The following is a 21303-nucleotide window of genomic DNA, read 5'->3' as shown; positions in this document are numbered from 1 at the left end:
CTCCTTTGATCCATATTGGAGTGAGGTTGTTGCAAAGGTCTATGTTCCATTATTTGAGACATATCAAAATCATGAGGTATCTTGGCTCCACTTTGTGCCATCATTTGTAAGAAGTATTGTCTATCCCTCCTCATTATTTCCTCAACCAATCAATTGAAATGGGGATTCATAATGGATTCTTCCACATCTACTGAATGTATTGAAAAATTATCCATATTGTCATTGTGTGTAGCATTGTTATTTGTAGTGTCTGCGTTCTCCACATTTGGAATGTTTCTATAGACATCCATGTCCAGCAATGTAGTGTGATCAGTATTGAAAAATAAATCATTGTCATACTCATAAGAACTCATGTTTGCGGACTCTTGAGCCTCTTTAGTTTCTCTCCTAGATTTTTGAAGACGGGTTTCAACCATGAACTAGGTATTGACCAAGATGTGTAAAACTAGATGAAAGATGGAAAAAGTATGGAAGACCAAGAGTTGGATGAAATGTAAATGAATCTGAGGTGTACTTGCAATTGTCCAAGGTGTAAGACCAAGTATGTATGTAGTAGAGTAGGTGTGACTTCCAAAGAGAGGATAGTTTCCCTTGATGAGATAAGCTGACCTTGACTCTAAGTAGGACCAAACGAGACCCAAAGGTAAAAAACCTTGATGAGGGACCACTTAGCAAAGTGTTGTTGTATGTAGTGTGTTGACAAAGTATGATGAGGACAAGCAAGTGACCTTTTGACCCAAGTTTAGAAAAGTATGAATGTAAAATGAGATGTTAAGCAATGATGGACTATGTGAGACCCCAGGACAGGTTGAATGCTAAATGAAACCTTAGAGAGATGACCTAGGAAGCTCAAGATTTCCGAAACTGACTGTGTTTGCTTGCTGGACTGTAACAGTTTTTCAATTCTAGACACAGACGCGACTGTATACTTCACAGACGCGGTTCCCTGACATAGACGCTACTCTGTTTAACACAGACGTGCTTCTGAGATTTTCTTGTTTATGTTTGCTGGACTGTAAAAAAAAATTTGCAATTTTGAACACAAACGCGCCTGTATACTGCACAGACACGGTTACCCGACACAGACGTGTTTCTATTCAACACAGAAGCTGTTATAAACACAGACGCTATTCTGCCCTTCACAAACGTGTCTAGACAACACAGACGCCGTTAAAACAGACAGACGTGTTTCTGTAAAATTTGTGCAATTGTTTCCAATCTGTGAAGTCGTTTTGTTGTGACCAAATCTGACTATTTGACTGTTTTTTCATGACAAGAGGACACAATGTTGATGAGGACTCAATGCTTGCAAGTGTTTAGACTCCAAAATGACTCCAAGAAAAGTGTGTTGTTTGATGTAAAAATGTTTTGCATGCACTTGAAGACACAAAAGACACAATGTTTTGTTGTTTGGTCTTGAATGTTTGAATGTTTAAAATAAGTCAAGCACAATTCTTATGGTTGGCCAAGACAATAGTTGTTGATCCCACATGGGGTTTTACCCCCGAGGCTACGCTATTCAGAGCGTATACTTAGATGCTTGACCTCACTGGCTCCACCCTCGACACTCACTTCTCGGGTCAGCCAAGCATCATTCCCCATGAAAACTCCCTATGGCGAACTTTGTATCTCTATTAAGAACCGTATGTGTGTGGGCCGCTACCAGAGGTCCGACCTCCTGCCCCAACAACTAGAAGGATTTGGGCCTCTAAAACAAAATGGTGCTAGTAAGGGCATCCGCTCGTGTGGCCATACATGCGGCACTTTTAGCTCTGTAAATACAGAAGGCTCCCAGCCGGTAGGGGTTACACCCTACAACTGATCAAATAAATTTGATCAAACGGGTTTATGGGGAGACATAGTGTCGGTATGAACTAATCAGCACACGTTATCCATAGTTTTCACCATGAATACATTTGATTATAGTGGTTCGGATGAGGTGGGTTTTCCTCGCTACCACTTGGGTCGTTCTTTTCTCACTAGTAGTCCTAATGACCACACGGGAAGACAGGCCCTCTAAAGATTAAACAAAAAGAGTCTATTGCTCAAGACACAAAAGACGATTCAATTTTAGTGCACCAATGGAAGTGTTTGCTAGTCTATGAAAACAAGGCACACAATAAAAATCAAAAACTCTTGCCAAGGACCTGCAACAAAGAGTTGTTAGTAGTTTGGGTTGTTTGAAATAATCACCCCTTTCTGCAAACACACAAGTTAGGTAAATTTTAAAACCCAAAAGAATTTGTGAAAATAGGGGCCTTCAACCAAATGATTTAGCTTCCAAGGCAAGCTGCACCAATTGTGTTAGCTAGATCTGAAAATGTTAGTCCAAAAATAAACCAAATCTGAAACCCTAAATGCAAAATCCGAAAACCGAATCAATAAAATTTCCAAAATTTTGAAACAAGCAATACACAGACGCGATTACCGCCTACGCAGACGCGACTCCGCAACAGAAACGCAGTTCTGTGAGACACAGACGCGATTAAAAACCACAGACGCGCTTTCTGTACTCAGACGCGGGTGAAAACGACACAGACGCATTTCAGTAACACAGACGCGCCTCCCTGAAACCTGCAAAATGAAATATGACCAAAACACAGACGCGGATCCAGCTGTCTCAGACGTGCCAGAAAATCAAAAACGCGATCCGAAAGTGCGTAGATGCAAAAATACAAAAAATGTTACCGAAAATGTCCGATCTACAACTTCAAAAACACAAGATCTGCAACAAGGAGGTTAAATGCAAAGGGACAAGAGTCCCACCGGACGTGCCAAAATGTATATGGTGAAAATGGATAACAATAATAACAAGATTGAAAGGCTAAATGAATTCAACCACAAAACCCTAGCCTAACAATCAACAAAGATCCACCATAACATATGAAGATTACCTAAGACAATGCAAATCAAACGAAATCACAAAGATTATACCATCACATGTCCAATAGGGTTTTGATCTCCATTCTTCCTATCTCCATTGATCTTGCTTGATATATTTGCTCTCAGATTTTATGTGCACAAGAGCTCAACAAAGAACGGAATGTGGTTGCAAGTAGGATCATAGTGTAGTCAAGTCCTCCAAATTGTCCATTAGGGTTATTAGGGTTTGATAATGAAGGAAGCATCTCCTTATATAGAAGACACTATAAGAAATGGAGGGATAAGATTGAAAGGTGTAAAAGGAGGTCGGCTATGATTAGAGGGTAGGTAGAAGAAATAGTAAAATAATGAAATAGGTAGGTAGTGTAGGAATTAAGAGATGAAAGACATGTGTCATAGGTAGAAAAGGCTAATGAATTAATTAAATAAATAAAGATCTATTTAATTAATAGAAGAAGTAGGATAATTAAATAAATAAAAATATTTATTTAATTTAGGAAAAGGATAATTTAAATAAATAAATGTATTTATTTAAATGAGAAATAAGGCTAGAAGAGGATAAATGAATTAATTAAATAAATAAAGATTTATTTAATTAATAGAAGAATTAAGCTTAGATAATTAAATAAATAAAATATTTATTTAATTAGACTGGACAATTTTAAGTGTCTACAATTAATTAAATCATTTATCTCTCCAGTCTCTATTTCCATCTTCTAGTTCTCTTGGTCATCTTCTTTATTTCCTCCAATCATTCTTTTTCTTCTTTGAGTTAGCTTTTTCTCAATCAGTTGACTCAATTAATCTATTCAATCTATTTTGTTCCACCTCCAAGTTAGCAGTTCAACTATCAATCAGCATGTGAGCTCACTTGAGTTCCACCTCTTGATCAATTTGTTCCACCTTTCAATCAATCTTCTCCAAAAATCTATAAATTGAGCATTCAATCCTCACAATTCCTCTAGATCACGAACTTCAAATCTTTGTGTCAATTGCAGGTTGCCAGTGCAATATCTGAGAGCCATCATACCACAGAGAGAAGAAGAACAATGAAATCCATGTTGCATAATAGGGAGTTTCATATTGTTTAATTTAATTCCATTTTGCATCTATTTCATTGGTTTTATGCTTGAATTACTTAGATAGTTAAGGAAATCGTGATTGTCCTTATTTCTTATTTAGCAATGGTGTATTTGAGCAGAGCACACTAATGATTAAATGTATTTCTTCAATGGATTAATTAACCTTAAGGAGAGTATAGTTTAAATTAAGTAATTCACGTTGGGAAACCCTTTGGGATTTTGTGTTAAGTCTTTCACATGTGCAACTTCTTTGCAATGTTTATCTTTCATGTTAATGTGTTCTAATTATTTTTTTTTTTTTTAAATTGCACTCTTTTTGACTGTTTGTAGTTGTTTCCTTTAGGGTTTCTTGGTGGGCCATTACACCCAACCCAATAGATAAGAATGTTATTAGAACCAAGTGGATGTTCTAGAACAAACTAAATGAAGAAGGATAAGTGACAAGGAACAAAGGTAGGTTGTTTTGTAAAGGATATTCTCAAGTAGAAAGTATTGGTTTTAAGGATAATTTTTCTCTTGTGCCTATTATGGAGGCCATTACAATGGTTTATGCATTTGCAGTTCACAAGGACTTTAAGATGTATTAGATGGATGTCAAGTCAAGTTTTTTGAATGGAGATTTAGAAGAAGAAGAAGAATTCTATATAGAGCAGCCTAATGGATTTCAATTGACAAAGGATTCAGACATTGTGCATAGACTTAAAAGGGCATTGCATGATCTTAAGAAAGAACCCAAGGCATGGTATGAAAGTTTGGACAAGTACTTACTATAGAAAGGCTTAAATAAAGGCACATTATATAATAATCTTTATTTCAAGGTTGAGAATTAAAAAATTGATAGTTGTTGTATATGTTGATGATATTATCTTTAGTGGAGATGATGGTGTATGTAACAAATTTGCAGAGAAAATATAGAAAGAATTTGAGATGTCAATGATCGGTGAGTTATCTTTCTTTTTTGGACTTCAAGTTTCTCAGTTAGATGATGGTAACTTCATTTCTTAGGAAAAGTATATTAAGGAGATGTTGAAGAAGATTGGTATGGATAATTCTAAACTAGTGAGTACCCCCATGAATACTATTGTCATTTGAGTAAGGATAATGAGTCTTTGGGAATTGATAAGACTCTATATAGGTCTATGATTGGAGGATTGATCTACTTGACTTCTTCTAGACCTGATATTAAGCATGTTGTATGTTTGGTTGCCAGATATCAAGCTAATCCTAAGACATCTCATGACAAAAGTGTTAAAAGGGTATTTAGATAATTTGAAAGGGACTCAAAATTATGGCTTATGACACAAGAAGAATGATGATTTCTCTTTGAAGGCCTATACTGATGTTGATTGGGTTGGTTGTGTGAATGATAGAAGAAGTACAAGCGATAGTGCACTTTTCTTGAGAAACATATTGGTTTCTTGGTTCAGTAAGAAGCAAGATTTGGTATCTTTATCAACAATAAAGGTAGAGTACATTGTTGTAGCATCCTGTTGTACTCGGGTTGTGTGGATGAAGCAAACATTGAAGGATTTCAAGGTGATGTATTATGAGCCCATTCCTATTTTGTGTGATAATACAAATGTCATAAATGTCTTAAAGAATCTGGTGATGCATTCAAGGAATAAACACATTTCTATCTAGTATCATTTTCTAAGAAAGAAAGTTGTAGAAAAGTCAGATTGGAGTATGTGCCCACAAAATACTAGATTGTAGATATTTTCACTAAAGCACTTTCAAACTATACTTTTGAGTATCTCATACATAAGCTAGGTGTTATTGCCCCTCCTTATAACTGGATGCATAAGTTGGTGCATCTATCGAGGGGGAGAAATTATAGGCATATCCTTTGTCTCTTGGATTGATGTGGTTGCTTCTCTTAAGGGGAGAAAGTATGGTTAGTTGTTGTTGAACGGGAAGAATGTAGAAATATGAAAGGAGAAATGACTAAAATAAAAAAGAGAGACAGTGTAGAAGAATATGAATGTAGAATTAGGTGAAGACATGTGCCCTTTGTCCTTGATGTCAAAGGGGGAGAGATATTGTTGAATGTTGATTGTTTTTGTCAAAATGAGAGAGACATTGGATTGTACTATATCAAAGTGATACTAGTGAAAGGGGGAGAGATGTAGTACCCCTCCTCGATCAGCCTCTTTTGTATATTTTGATTTACTTCAGTGACTGTTCAGTGGAACATTATTGTATATTGATCCAGATTATATACGATGTTATTTCATGCTTTATCTAGATGTATGGTGTATGCTTTTATGCAATATCGCAGTGCGTATGTTTAATGTTATTTCATGGATCATTATCATGGACTGACACTCTTACCTTATATTGTGATGCGTTATTTATATGTTGCATGTTTGCAAGTGTATTGGGATGCGAGGGGATGATTTTCCTTCACTCACCCTGGTGAGACAAGGAACGTTATGATTCTCCTTCATCGGTGTGTGTGTCGTGTGTGTGTGGGTGTGTATATATATATATATATATATATATATATATATATATATATATATATATATATATATATATATATATATATATATATATATATGCACGTATGGGTTCTTTTGGTGCAGCACATTGTAGGTACTAGTACCGGGTAGGTATGCAGTATCGACTCCACCTGGTTTCACAGGTTTGAGCATGCCTTATATGTCCGATGGAAGTGGAGGAGATAGTTGTTGTACCCTATCTTGACCTGCAATTACACTCGTGTGAATGTTGTCAGTCAGTTATTTGTCTCATCTAGCTAGTATGCGAGTCATAGTGCTTTGGTTTGATCATTTGTGAGTCATCATTTGATCATCCTTTGTTTTGCATGCTTTCGTTTATTTAAATGGTTATTTAATCAAATGGATGATGCTATCTCATGTTGGCGTAATTAGTCAATTATTATGCTCTGTGATTATTGATTTAATTTAATTAATGATTTGCTAGATTAAATTGTTAAATAGCTTATTCCATTGTGTAAAGTGCATTAATATATTTTGTGGAAGGAAATAAATAATTGCTTAGCCATTTAAATGAAAAATGCTTATGTTGAAAGAAAGTATTTTGGAAAATAGAAAATAAATAAAGCTTTTCCATTTTAACTTTTTCATTTTAATTGTTGGAAAAGAATTGTTTTTGGAAAAAGGTAAATTTGATTGTTTTTACTTTTTAAATATTTAAATCTGATTGTTTTTACTTTTTAAATATTTAAATCTAATTGGATGGAATAACTTTTTAACCTAGAAAGTTTAGGTTAAAAGGGAATTTTCATGCTATTTATAAGATTCACGGGAAGGAGAAGAGGAGAATTTTTGGAGAGAAATCCTGGAGGAGCTAGAAATTCGACCAAGTTTGCAAGACTAGAAATTTTTCATCTCTTTGCTTGCTATTGCTTCAAGGTTGGAGGATCTCTTCTTGTTTTGAAAATTTAATTTTGAATATTTCAGTTTCTTCCTATGTGTTTAAAATGCAAATTTGCTTGTAGATTCTTGTGGAATGTTTGGAATGAAATAAAGAGTGTCTATGGTTGTTGGTTCTGTGAAATTTGTATCATGTGTTTGCATTTAGGAAATAAATGGTTCATTTCTCTATTTGTTGTATGTGTGTTCTTGAAAATCAATTTCTTGTTATACCTCTTCTATATGAAAAGAATGAACAAGTTAGCTTGATGTGTGCTTTCTAGTATCTTGTTGCCCAAGATTTGGGGTTCTTGTGGGGTTTTATTTCACCATTTGCCTTATTGGTAAATATCCATTTGAAATTTGGATTTGGCACTGTGTATGTGTGTGCCCGTGAAATGAAATGGTGATGACTCATGTTCATGTTAAAACAGTTTTTAAATACTTTGAAAGCATGTTTTTATTTGTTTCGTAGACCTTACCTTACCCCGTGGCAGGCTAGTCCCACCACGCGGGTCGGTAGTGTCTATTGCCCGCAGGTAGCAGTGCTACCAGTCGACAGTACTGCTACGCAGTAGCAGTACTACCGGTTGGTAGGACTGTTACCATTCGGTAGCAGTACTATCGGTCGGTAGGACTATTACCATTCAGTAGCATAACTATCGGTCGGTAGGACTGCTACCGGTTGGTAGCAGTGCTACCGGCGATAGCAGCAATGTCGATCGATAGGAATACTACCGGTTGGTAGAAGTGATACCGGATGGTAGTGCCTGCTACTGGTCGACAACAGCGCTACCGGTCGGTAGGCCCGTTACCAGTGGTAGCGGTACTACCGGCAGGTAGTGTCTGTTGCTCCAAAAGCAACACTACTGCGGTTTGGATTTTGCCATCGCTTGACCATGTGCCTTACCGGTGCAAACTGGTATGTGTTATAAATTTAATTAAATTTTATAAAGTGAATATAATTTGTGAAGTGGTTTTAGTGTTAAATGAAAATGGTGATTTTCCATGTGATTTTTATTATGTAGTTTAATAAATTTATCGATGGAAGTCAAGGCACGAATTAGAGATCCAAATTTGTAGATTTGGATATATTCTAGAAATGACTTAAATGCCTGGAATTCATGTTATAACCGGTTGAATGTTTAATGTGGACTTCCTTTTTGATGGAATATTGATTTGGAAATTGATTAGATGTGAATGTTGGAAAAGAGTGTTTTATTTAATTTTCAATCAATGATGTTGCAAGTGTTTTTGATGTTGATTTCCTCAAAGATTGTCTGAGTGCGGACTTAGTGAATTAGTTGTCCTTGCAAGTGTATAATGTGTTATTTATGGTCTGTGGTTCAGTCATCCTGTGGTGGCATATTTGGTACCTTTGACTAAGTGATATATGTTGGCTTCGTTGTCGTAACCATGTAGTGTCTTTTCCTTATGGTTAGCCAAGAGTCAGTATGTCCTTGTTTGACCACTTGTTTCTGAAAGTGGTCTAATGGTTGTCTACTTCGCCATAGGGTCCTCAAGGAGTGACCTTGTCTATTTAGTGTCCTTTGAGAGAGTGGCTTTCGAGAAGGTTACCCCTGCGAAAGTCAGCTAATAAGTGATAATCTAATTAATTGATTAGGTGGGTAGTTCATAACATTAATAAATAAATTGTACCTTGTGCATAGGTGAGTGCTTGTATTGAGGCTCATAATGTAGTGAGAAGGCCGAATGGAAAATCAACCACCTTGTCTTCACGAAAGGTTGAAAAGGTCCACATGAGACTTAGTTGGAGCCGGAGGTTCGGGAGAGGTTACCAGGACAGAGAGTCGGGACCTATGAGGGCCTACCAAGGTAACCATCAAATTATGCGATGACGCTCTCTCTTTAGGTGCACTTGTGTGTGTGATGTCGGTTCACTTGTGTTTTGTGATATCGAGTCATTTGTGTATTTGTGATGTTGAGTCACCTGGATTATTGTGGAGTCTCTTTGTGTTGTCATGGAGTCATTTTATTTGTCGACCATGTCATGCTTTTGCTTGCTTGAGGGTCCTCAGCTATCTCCTAGCATGGTGGGGTGATTCCATTTTGGGAATTACATGGTCAAGTGGTAGTGCCACTTCCCATCGGATGTTCGGATTTGTACCTTCATGCGAGGATTGGCTTCGCAAGTGTTTTCTGTGGATCATGGCTCATTCTTCATCTCATGTTGGAGATTATTGTTATTTGGAGGCCCTTGTGGTCATTGTATCATTGACCTTATGTAACCTTGTATTTGGCTAAGTTGTATCCTTATATGTATATTGAGAAGCTATATATTGGAAGAGCAATGTAATCCTATGTTTGGGATGTTTTTATCAGTTCCCTTATGATATGTGTAAATGCTTAATGAAGTGGAATTATATTGTACCCTTTCAATCTTTCAATGGTGTATCTATTATTGCTTATGGTTTCTTGTGATCATTGAGTTAATGATGAATTATGTGGATTAGTGGTAATTGTGGAATCTATCTTATGAAGTTAATTCTTCGCTGGTAACCCTGAAGGAATTCTGGTGTAAGTCTTTCGCTTGTGTTATCGTGCATGTTGTGTAAATGCACTTATGATGTTTATACTTTTAAAAAAAAATTGTTCCACCCTTGTTTGTGGGTTTTCCTTCGGGGTTCCTGGCGAGGCATTACAAAATGCAAATATGGAAGGAGAGAATATTGCATTAAGTAAGCATTGGTAAGTATTGCCATTAATGACAAAGGGGGAGATTTTTGATAATATGTATTATCATTGATGTCAACCTAATGTCTAACAATACGTATTGTCTTTGATTGTTGGTATTTGTTGTGTTGTCATTGATGTCAAGATTTTTTTTCATTGATGTCGACCTGTACTTTGTGTGTTGACATTGATTATATGTTTGGTATGATGATTATTTGTGTATATGGAGAATGTTGGAAGTTATTGTCACTTATATATAACTTACATATGGATGATGGTTGTAATTGTTCTATGTTGTGGATGCTCACCTCCTTGGTGCTTGGTGTCTACACTCAATTTGATGATCGATGTATACACTCAGTTTGATGTCAGATATCTATACTCAATTTAGTGATTGATGTCTACGGTATGATGTATTTTTTTTTATTGAATATAGAATATCAACTACAAAAATAATGAGTCATGCTTGGATGCTTAAAGAAACATCCACAGGACCAAGGTAGTACCAGTCATCTAACCAATCAAGAGTTTTGATAACAGATGATACAAAAAGAGATATTTTTTAATAATTACAACCTGCTCACATAATACAAAAATGATGAAGAGCAACTAGAAGGAGACAAGGAGGGGCTAGCGGTCAACCCAAGTTGTCCAGCCCAGAGGCCCCTCCATCCACATAATCATCCTATCATCTCTAACTAGGAAGTCACTGTGCATTGCCAATTGAGCCAAATATTGCCTCTCCATATTTCTTCCTTCATTGATTTCCTCCATGAGCACATCTAGAGAATTGACAAAGGGGGTCCTCTCCACGTTGGTTCTACCCCAAGTATAACCATGAGAAAGTTCATATATGAAGACTCTGGTGTGTCCATCTTCAAGAAATCTTTCAAATTTATTCTTCGCAAGCCTCATCACAATAGTAACCCACGAAACAATTAAATAATATGTGAGTCTTTGAAAGGACTCAGTAAAGACCCTATCCCTACCTTGATACTTGTCTTCATTTTTTATTTTCTATAAATACCACATAATTTCACAAGAGAAAATGAACCAAAATAAATTGCTAACTTTTTTTGCACCATAAACATTACTAGAAACAATGTCAAGTATACTAATAGAAAGAAGAATAGAGATACCAAACATAAGCCAGATCTCTCTAGAAACGATACAATCAAAGAATGTGTGTCTAGTTGTTTCAACCACTTTACAAACATTACAAATATCTTCATCTCGTCGCTCATGTCTAATCGACATCCTATTAAGTAATAATAACCATCTGAAACATTTCTTTTTAGGTGCAATGAGGCTGCTCCAATTCCTATTAAAAATCTTTTTCCATTGAGAATTAGATAAATTAGAGTGCTAGATAGAGTTAACATGAGTGAAAATATTGTTATTATGCATAATAGTATTATAAACAAGATTAGCCTTGATATTTTTCAAGAGAGTACCATCCATCCAAGTATATGTAAGAAACCTGTCATTACAAACTATACATCTTTTGGGGAGATGGAACGGTTGGCAGGCCTCACGAATCATATTATACATCCTCTAATTGGAGGTAGGTAAGTCAAACTTATTAGAAAGGTCAGCCCAAGAAATAATATTTTTATCAATAATGATATCTTTTAGACAACAAATACCTTAACTAGCCCATCTTTTGGCCAAACAACCTTGATTGAGCGCAAGAGGCTTCGATTTATGGAAGAGGTTCCACCATCAAGATCTCTCCCCACTAATGAGATCATTATTGCTGACCCTACAATTGGAGATCCATCTCCTAATAGATTCCCAAGATTTCTATATGCATTTGAACACAAGTGAGCTCGTGGTGGAGACGAGAAAACTGCCAGCAATCAGGTCACAAAAGGGGAGATATTTCTAGGGCTTGGAATCCTTAAGAACCACCAAAATAATGTTATATCTAACAAGCACCTTTCAGGGCTCGTTGCCTTCTAAATCATCAAAAATACATTTAGCAACAAGGGCAATGCCCTATTCTGAGATCCCTTAACCCTAGCCCGCCAATCTTCTTCTCCAAGCAACACCATTCCCATTTGACGGAGTGCATCTTCCTTTTACCCCACCCATTTGACCATAAGAATTTCCTTATGCTTTTTTGAATATCATTAACTTGATAATTACTAAAGATCCAGATTGAGGCATAATAAATACTATAAGAGGACAAAATCTTTTGGCAGACCTGAGGTCTTCCGGATAGGGAGAGGTACTGCTTATCCCACTTGTTCAACTTGGACTCAATTTTATTTCTGACCCACAACCACATATCCTTCAAGCATGGAGAGATGGAGACGGGGATCCCCAGGTATCTTACCTATTTTCTAGGTCCTCCCCATTGGTACCCATAATTGCACAACCACTCAAGTGGGTGCTCCTCCCAACCCAACAAAGTTGATTTGGTTTGATAAATCCTGGGACCTGGAGCAACACCAAAGGCTCTGAGCTTAGTAATAAAATAATCCATATTACCTTTAGACAACTCTAGGAATAGAGCAATGTCATCAGCAAATTGGATATTCAGCAGGTCGGTCTTGTTAGGGAGGGTAATTCCTCTAACTTTGGGTGAGAGATTTCCCTCCCTCAATAAGTAAAAAATCGCATCAGAGGAAATAACAAATAATGCAGGGGCCAAAGGACAAACTTTTCTAATGGATATTCCTATTTTGAAGGCTTGGGAAATGCATCCATTGACTTTGATCTGAGCAGAGGCATCCTTGAGGAGGACCAGAACAAACTGCAAAATTCTTTGGGAAAGCCAAATGCTTCAAGCATCATAATTATGAATCCCCATTCCACCCTACCATAGGATTTTTTGAAGTCCAACAAAAACATGGCTACCTTTTGGTTAGACATTTTAGCCCATTCCATGGCCTCCCAACTAGTAATAAGGTTCTCTAAAATATATCTGCCTTTAATGAAATCGGTTTGAGTGGAGAAAATAAACTTAGGTAAAATGTCTTCAAGTCTAAAGGCTAAAATTTTAGCAAGAATCTTGTAGGACACATTCAAAAGGGTGATAGGATGCCAGTTCCTAATCAGGGACTTGTCCCCATCTTTGGGGATTAGTTTGAAGATAACCTTATTAATATCATAGCCTAGAGATCCTTTCTCAAAGTCCTCTTCATAGATTCTTAGTAAATCATCACATATCCAATTGATATTAGCCTTATAAAATTCAATGTGGAGCCTATCAGGTCCTGGGGCCTTATCAAATTCTTAAGGGTCCCAATAGCATTCTTGACCTCTTTCACAGTGAAGGGCCTTTTAAGCACTTTCCTATCCTCATTGGAGATAAGATTGGGAATAAGATTTTTGCACAAGTTTTTGGCCTCAGTAAAGGAGGGGGTATCCTCAGAAGTAAAAAGATTCTGATAGAATAGAAGGAATCTCCACATTAGTGACCTCCCTACCATCAACCCCGACTCTATCAACTTTCTCCTTGTACTGCTTTTGTCTCAACATGCTGAAAAAAAACTTGGAACCTTTGTCACCATGTTGTAACCACTGAAGCCTTGCTCTAGTCTTAGCCCATTCCACCCTTGTATGTTGAAGCCTCCTCAAATTATCTTTGTCTTGGGCCATAGAGTGAGAAAGTCTAAGGTTATTGGGATCTTTTTGAGTTAGGGATTCAACATTATACAGATTATTTGTTAAGACTCTTTGTACGTATCTGAAATCTTTCTCTTTATTCTTTCCAATAGTTTTTAGAAAAGATTTAAAATTGTTAACATTTTTAATCCACCTCCTAATGTTCGATTGAGGGCCATTGATCCATTTATTGATTTGTCTTATCATGAAAATAGAAATGAGAACATCCTGATCTTCCAATAGTTTGGTATTTAATATAAACTTGTCCATATTGATAGCCCTAGAAGGCACATTATCCCTTAAACAAATATGGGCAACAATTGGATGGTGGTCTGATAGAGAGTATGGCCACACTGCAACATAGATGCCTTTGTCATATGGTATAAAAGAGAAGTAGTCCTTATTGGCATAAAACCTATCGAGTCTACAATAGATTCTTTTGTGTCCTTTTTAAAAGTTTCACCATGTGAACCAGATCCCCTTATACACATGCTTCATTCCTTCTAGGGGATCAAAGAGCCTTTTTAAATTCTTCATCATGTCCCAGTGAAGTATTTCACCTCCTTTCCAATCCAAGCCTACATCTCCCACCTTTTCCTCTTGAATTTAAATCATATTAAAGTCCCCCAACAATCCAGGGCCGGATATCCAGTAGGGCACTCAACCATTTCCATAGATCCGACCTCTCCCTATAGTCATTAGAGGCATGCACCGAGTAGACTAGATGATTGTAGAGTTTCCACTCTTAAGGATGACGCAGACCAATCAATAGTAAGGAGAAGAGCCTGAATTCGGAATAAAATCCCTCCACTTGGCATTGATTAACAAAACCGTCCCACCTTTCCCCTTATCATGGGTATAAATAACATTTACTGCATCCTTCCACATGAAATTGAGGTTCACATCTAAGGTGAAACCAATAGCTTTGACTTCTTGCAACATCACAATTTCAACATCCTTGTGAAGGCTAAGAAATCTCTTGATGATGTGTTTCCTATCTAGGGATTCAATTCCCCTAATATTCTAAGAGATGCACTTCATCATAAGGAGGGCATTTTAATTAATGTCCTTGGTAGTCCTGAAACTGCTAAAAAATTTAGGGTTGGGTGTTGGGATCATTATCCACCAAATCAACATCATCCCCACCCTCAAGATCACCTTCATAAAATGAGTCATCACCTTGGTCGAACTCCCCACTTGTGACCAAGATGTTGGAGGCAATTTCAGTCCCACCTCGAACTCATGAATGTCTTCTACATATAAGTCCTCACGGGAATTGATATCTGACACTCCAATACTAGAGAGAGTGGGAATATTATTAGGATTAGATTTACCAATAGATGGGTTAGTAGTAATGATCTCAAAGTAAGTGCTATCGGTATAAGGGATAACAATCTGCACATAGGGGGTAAGATTCGTTCCATCAATGGGTTGAGGGGTGGGAGGATCCACCTCACCCCCTCGAGGATCCAGAGCCTCTCGGCCTTCAACCGAGCCAGCAGTCATAGGCGTAGTCTCAGACAAAATGTCAAACTTATTAGAGACCTCAATGTTCTTTGGATGATCAGGGGGGTGAATTTCCCTACCCCACCCAGCTCGCTGGTGGCATGTTCCAACCCTTCAAATTCACAAACAATAGATTTAACCATAGAATTATTATTTTTACCAGAAAAGCTAATCTCAGGCAGAGTATCAAAAGCATCATCATCCATGGGCACTAAGGCAGAATCCTTGTTGGAAGGGGCAATTTGAGGATTGCTACCCATGTTTCACACAGAATCCTTAATTTTATCAAGGGCCAATTGTTGGGCGTTCTTTCGCCTAATCTTCCTAGATTTAGGGACAACGAATGGGAGCCATCTTTTTGGGGCTCCTCGAGTTGTGAAATGGCTTCATAGATCGTAGAGTGAGGAGGGGGTTCAACGGTGAAGGCTCCAAACTCAACCATTTTATCAAGAACCAAAGGCTCCTTGGGAGGCTTGTTAACTACATCCTTAAGGGAAACATGTTTATCCATCAAAGAGGGGGAATTCACAGAATTCAAAATAGGGGGGTTCCTTATTACCCACATCATTCACAGAAGCCATTTTACCACCATTATCATTCTTATTAGCCGCTTTCTTGGAGGAGATAATTGGACAATTCCTTATAATGTGCCCCTCACATCTATAGAGGAAGCAAGCATTGATATCGCCAAGGGTTTCATGGGGCACAAGATGGGTTCATCATCAATTTTAATATCGATGAATCTGGGGAATCCCTACCAGGGTTAACCGATACCAAGACTCTGGAATCAAGATGTGGCACGAGATTGGGGAAATTATCCACCCTAATAACTTTGTTGATAGGCTCAACAACCTACAGAATAAATTTCCACAAAATAGGTAGAATTTTTTTAATTTGTATCCACCTAGGGCACAATAAAGCAGGAATTTCATCACTAACCGCATCATGGGTCCAATTTAGGGCTCTAAATGTGCATCTACCCACAACCCATAATTATTTTTTGATAATCTCCTCCTGAGATTTATTATCTTTGAAAAAAAGAACAAATACCCCTTTCTGAATCTTCCGACATAACGAAATATGAAAAATTAATTTTTTTACTGAAACATTTTTAAACCAATCGTCCATAAATTTTCTAGAAGGACATTTATCAGCATCCACAACCACAAAGAAAATAGCAATATCTTTTAATCTATTTTTTTCCTTGTCAATGGCTTTAGCCATGAATTCACTAGGCATGGTAGACATAGTTAGCAAGGGAGGGCTAGGGCACTTACCTTGTCGCCGGCCTTCGCCATCACTCTCGGAATCAGAATAACTCACCAGAATGAATTTGGCTTCGTCGGGAATAGGAAAAGTCGAGTCAATCATGGATTCTTTAAAGGATTTAGCATAAATTTTATCTTCCTCATCCCGCAAGGCCTTCAGACACTCGACAATAATTGTCCGACCTCCAGAATCGTCTCCCATGGGAGACCATAAAACTTAGCACACACAAATTGAACACTAACCACAACCACGATAAAAAAAAATTAAATGCAAAAATAAAGGCAATAATCAAAGAGAGAGGGGATTACCAACGTGGAGGAGGCCTTACCACCTCCTCCACATGTAGGTATCGACCCCTCTGCAAAACCCTATCAAATGCTCGCCAGGTCATGTTGCAGACCCATCATCTCATGATCATGAATAGACTACAGTATGATGTATTAAAAATATTGATGATATCATTTTAAGTTGAGGATTAGATGCATTTAGAATAATTAATATGATGATTAGAATCATGTCAATGGAATGGAAATATCTGTGTTGATCTTTTTATGTTACAAAATGGTGGTTATATATCATGTTTGTTCTTGAGTGAGAAAATGATGTTTCCAAGATATTTTGGTCCTTGAAGTTTGATAGAGAAAGTTGTTGTAAGAATGGATGCTAAACACATTTTAGAAGAATAGTATGCATTCCTTTGAATTTGATGACATATGGTCTTGTGGATTTGAACATAATATGTGTAGTCACATAAATCTGTCCACTTAATTAAATGAATATTTAATATTTATTTGATTATTTAACCATCAATTAATAATTAATTAAATTAATATATTTAATTAATTCATCTTAACCCTCTTCTCCTATTAATTAAATAAATTATTCAATTTATTTGATTTAATTCACTTAACCAAATTCAGACCATTAATTAAATAAATAAATCATATTTGTTTAATTAAATCTTCTCTCACATTTAAATAAATTAATATTTATTTAAATCCCCCAAAATCCCACCTCTCACATTTAAATAAATTAACATTTATTTAAATCACCTTTATCCTCTACCCACTTGTATTTTCCTACAAAAGCAAGTTGCACAACTATTTTAAATAAATTATTTATTTAAAATCCTATTTATCCTCACCCACTTGAAACCTTTAATGGTTTCCCTTAAAGTATTCAAACTTGATGGCTTTAAAGTCTTCAAACTTGATGGCTTCCTTCTATAGTCTTCTTAAGACTTTAATGGTTTTCCTTAAAGTCTTCAAGCCTTTAATGGTTTCCCTCAAAGTCTTCAAGCATTTTAATGCTTTATCTTCATTTTTCTCATTTAAATAAATTAATATTTATTTGAATATTTATCCAAATGCAAATTATACCATTTAATTGAAATAAATGATTTTATTTTAATTGAAAATACCAAAATTTCTCCCACTTGCATTTTCCTACAAAATCCACTTGCATGCCTAAACCCCTTCTAGAATTTTCTAATCACTTATAAATAACCTAACCCCTTCTCTTAACTTTGTCACATTCCTAAGCAAAAGGGAAGTCACTTTTCGAACCCTCAAAGTCTTTGATAACCATTAAAGGCTTTCAACCTTCAACCACTAAATGGCTCAAAGTCTTTGATAACCATTGAAGGCTTTCAACCTTCAACCACTTAATCCCCAAAGTCTCCAATAACCATTAATGGTTACCTCAAACCCTCCCACATGGTTAAAACATTTGTTTTGACTCAACCTCTACCCAACCCAAAGGTCTCATCAGGCCATTAATGTTTTGACCATGATTATCTCTTAAACATTTGCACAAAGGTTTATCCTTGGATTAACTCTTAATCCAGTGGGTAATCTTAATTTGGACTTGACCCTTAGCCTCTAGATAACCATGAGGTCTTCTCAGGCCTTTAATGCCTCCAACCTCTTCTCTCAACCCAATCCTATGTTGACACTTGTCACCATTTTATTGGTGCCAATTGTGCACATGGATCCCCAACTTTCAAACTTGGCCCTTGATTAAACCATTCAATCTTAACCCTTCATTTCCCCATTTCTTCTATAAATAGAACCCTTCTCCTCAAGCAAGGAAAGAGAAGCATTAGAATATTGTTGTTATACTGGCATTAGCATAGAGCTTTCTCATAGCATCACTATCTACACTTGCATAGCATTTGCTTATCATATTCAACTATCTTGAATCTCCATATGGCATCCATGGCTAGTGCTAAAAGCTGAGAGCTACACTCATTTGGGACTTGGAGAGGAGAGGAACAAAGGAGGAGCAACTATGAGCATCTTGATTAGCTATTTTATTCTATGTTTATATGCTTTCTATTTCATGCTTAATATCTCTCTTGATATGCCTGTTTAGGATAATCTTTTGTTGCTAACACTAACGTTTGTTTCTTGTGCTCTTGTGTGTGTTGCCATCAAACAGATTTTCTAATCCTTTTTGCAGAGCATCATTTGGTGAACCCGACGTGAATCCAAACACCAAAAAGATCAACTTTTTTTTTTTTAACCAATAACATGTTTGAATGTTGAAAATGTCACACAGGTTGCGCTTTTGACACTGTTTTGGTGCGTTTGACATTATTTTGGCGCTATTCACCCTGTTTCAGTGTTTTTGCCTTCTCTGTCTTTCCCTTTCTTTTAGTGCGTTTGTGTTAAATAGTGCCTCTGTTCAAACGCAGACTAGCGCTATTGTAACAAAACGTTGTACAAATCACCTTGTAACCAAAAAAAAAAAAAAAAAAAAAACAAATTAGGCTTGTAGAAGCCCACCAAATAGGCGGATTTTACTAACTATTTTTCTCTTTTGTGCAGATTTAAATTAGATTAAAAAGTAGATTTATATTTTTTACTAACTTGTTTTTGAAGTTGGTTTTAAAAATGAATTCACTTTTTATTTTGGTTTAAAATTAACTTCACATTTCAAATTTGGGCTTTTAAAAAAAAGAATCACACATTTGTTTGGGGCTCTTAAAAAGAATTTCATTGTTCCAAGGTAAAAAGAACCACAAACTTATACAAAAATAACTTTATTTTTTTTGCAAGTTAGGAAACAAACTTCGTTTTGGTGCTTAAAATCAACAAGGCAAATTTTATTTCTTGCATCAAGATAAAACTCACAATCCACACTTCCATTTTTGGTGCAAATAAAATTCACAATCAACTTGTCTCATTTTTAAAGCAATTTTACTTCATGCAAACGTGTTTTTCATTAAGTTGACCAGGATTTTCAAATTCTAGTTTACTCAAACAATTGTCTTTGAAAATTAAAAAGAACACCATGATTGTTGGAGCAACATCTCCAAATAGTTAGATCACATTGCAATGATAAATTAAAAAGAACAAGTGTTTTTCGTGCTTGGCACACTTGTGCAAAGAGTTGGTCGAGTGGTCCTACTTCTAACACACACTATCCTCTCCCTTGGCTTTCGTGGTCCTAAGTGCAAGAGAAAAGTGTTAGTAACACTCAAAATTTTATCTTTTTAAGAGGGGCCTGCCAAGAGACACATCACTCTTGGGAACGACCTTGAGCGGTAAATCCTTCGAGCCGCTATAGAAATCAAGTGTGAGCGAAAGTTGTAGCCTTGGGTATAGCTGTTCCTACAGTGTAACTGGCCGAAAGGACAAATGGGCCCCACCACCAGTTACAAGGCTCTTAAGTGAGTCACTGCAGAATGAACTTATGTCCAAAAACATCGAACATGACTAAACACCTTTTAGTAGTAGCCCACCCATTCTATTGATTGAGGATATTTGCAATATAATTTAGTGCAAGAGCATAGATGGTTTTGCTCCCAAGATACTCACCATACATATTTCCTTGAGTAGAAACATAGCTTTTTGAAAAGTCACTTGTGGCTTGATAAAAGTGGTGACTCCCCCATCATAGGGATCATCTATTTGTTATGCTCATGCAAGACTTAGTATATCACATCCTTACCTGCCACGGCGGGATTCATAAGGTATGTAGTACCAAAGTCGAAGAAATATCAAGATGTGGGCTAAATTTATCACAACTGGCCATTTGACCTTAGGGATAAAAAGTGTTTGAAATGTGTTCGTTTTAAAGACCAAGTGCAAATTGAGCCGACTTCAGGCTTTGGAAATACACCTTAAAATACATCTAAAGGAAGGGTCATATACAAGTCCAAAGATTGGGTTGATCTAGACCCATACTCATTTGTGCCTTTGAGGCAACATTTTGGTGTTTGTGTGCTTGCTTTGTTTTCTTGTCAAAGAAACATCAAATCAGAAAATCAATCCCAAAAACAAAGTATTCATCCAACCAAACATCTTTCAAAAACAACCAAAAACATCAAAAACAAAGTGCAAACAACAAAAGAGTCAAAAAATTTATGACCATTCTTCACATCTTGCGAAAGAAGAAGCGTCATCAAAATATCAACTTGAAAAGAAGACAATTAAGCTCAAAGGCTTTGATCAAACGAAGGAAATTCTTCTATATCAATAGACAAATCTTTGTCTCCCATAGAGTTTTCTTGCATCACATGTGTCTCTATCTTCAAGGCAAAACAAACGAATTTGATTCTGAATCATTGAACCGCAGAGCTTTTATGCAATATAGAGCTCTGAGTTATCACAAAAACCAAGGAGGAAAGATTAATCCCAACTTCTTCCCAAAACGTCTGTATCACATACAACACAGCTCGAGAAATACCACCAACACCCAAAAGGGAAGAGATAGAGTTTGTCCCATTTGTAACACAAAGTTTTTATTGAAGTTGAAAACATTTTCATCCATCATCTCACTCATACATCATCACTTCATCATCAATCCGTCCCAACTCTCAAAACATTAAGAGGTTCTTGTCCCGAGTTCTCTTT

The sequence above is a fragment of the Cryptomeria japonica genome, chromosome 8, assembly GCF_030272615.1.
Source record: "Cryptomeria japonica chromosome 8, Sugi_1.0, whole genome shotgun sequence".
NCBI lineage: Eukaryota > Viridiplantae > Streptophyta > Pinopsida > Cupressales > Cupressaceae > Cryptomeria > Cryptomeria japonica.
This window is presented reverse-complemented; position numbering follows the sequence as displayed.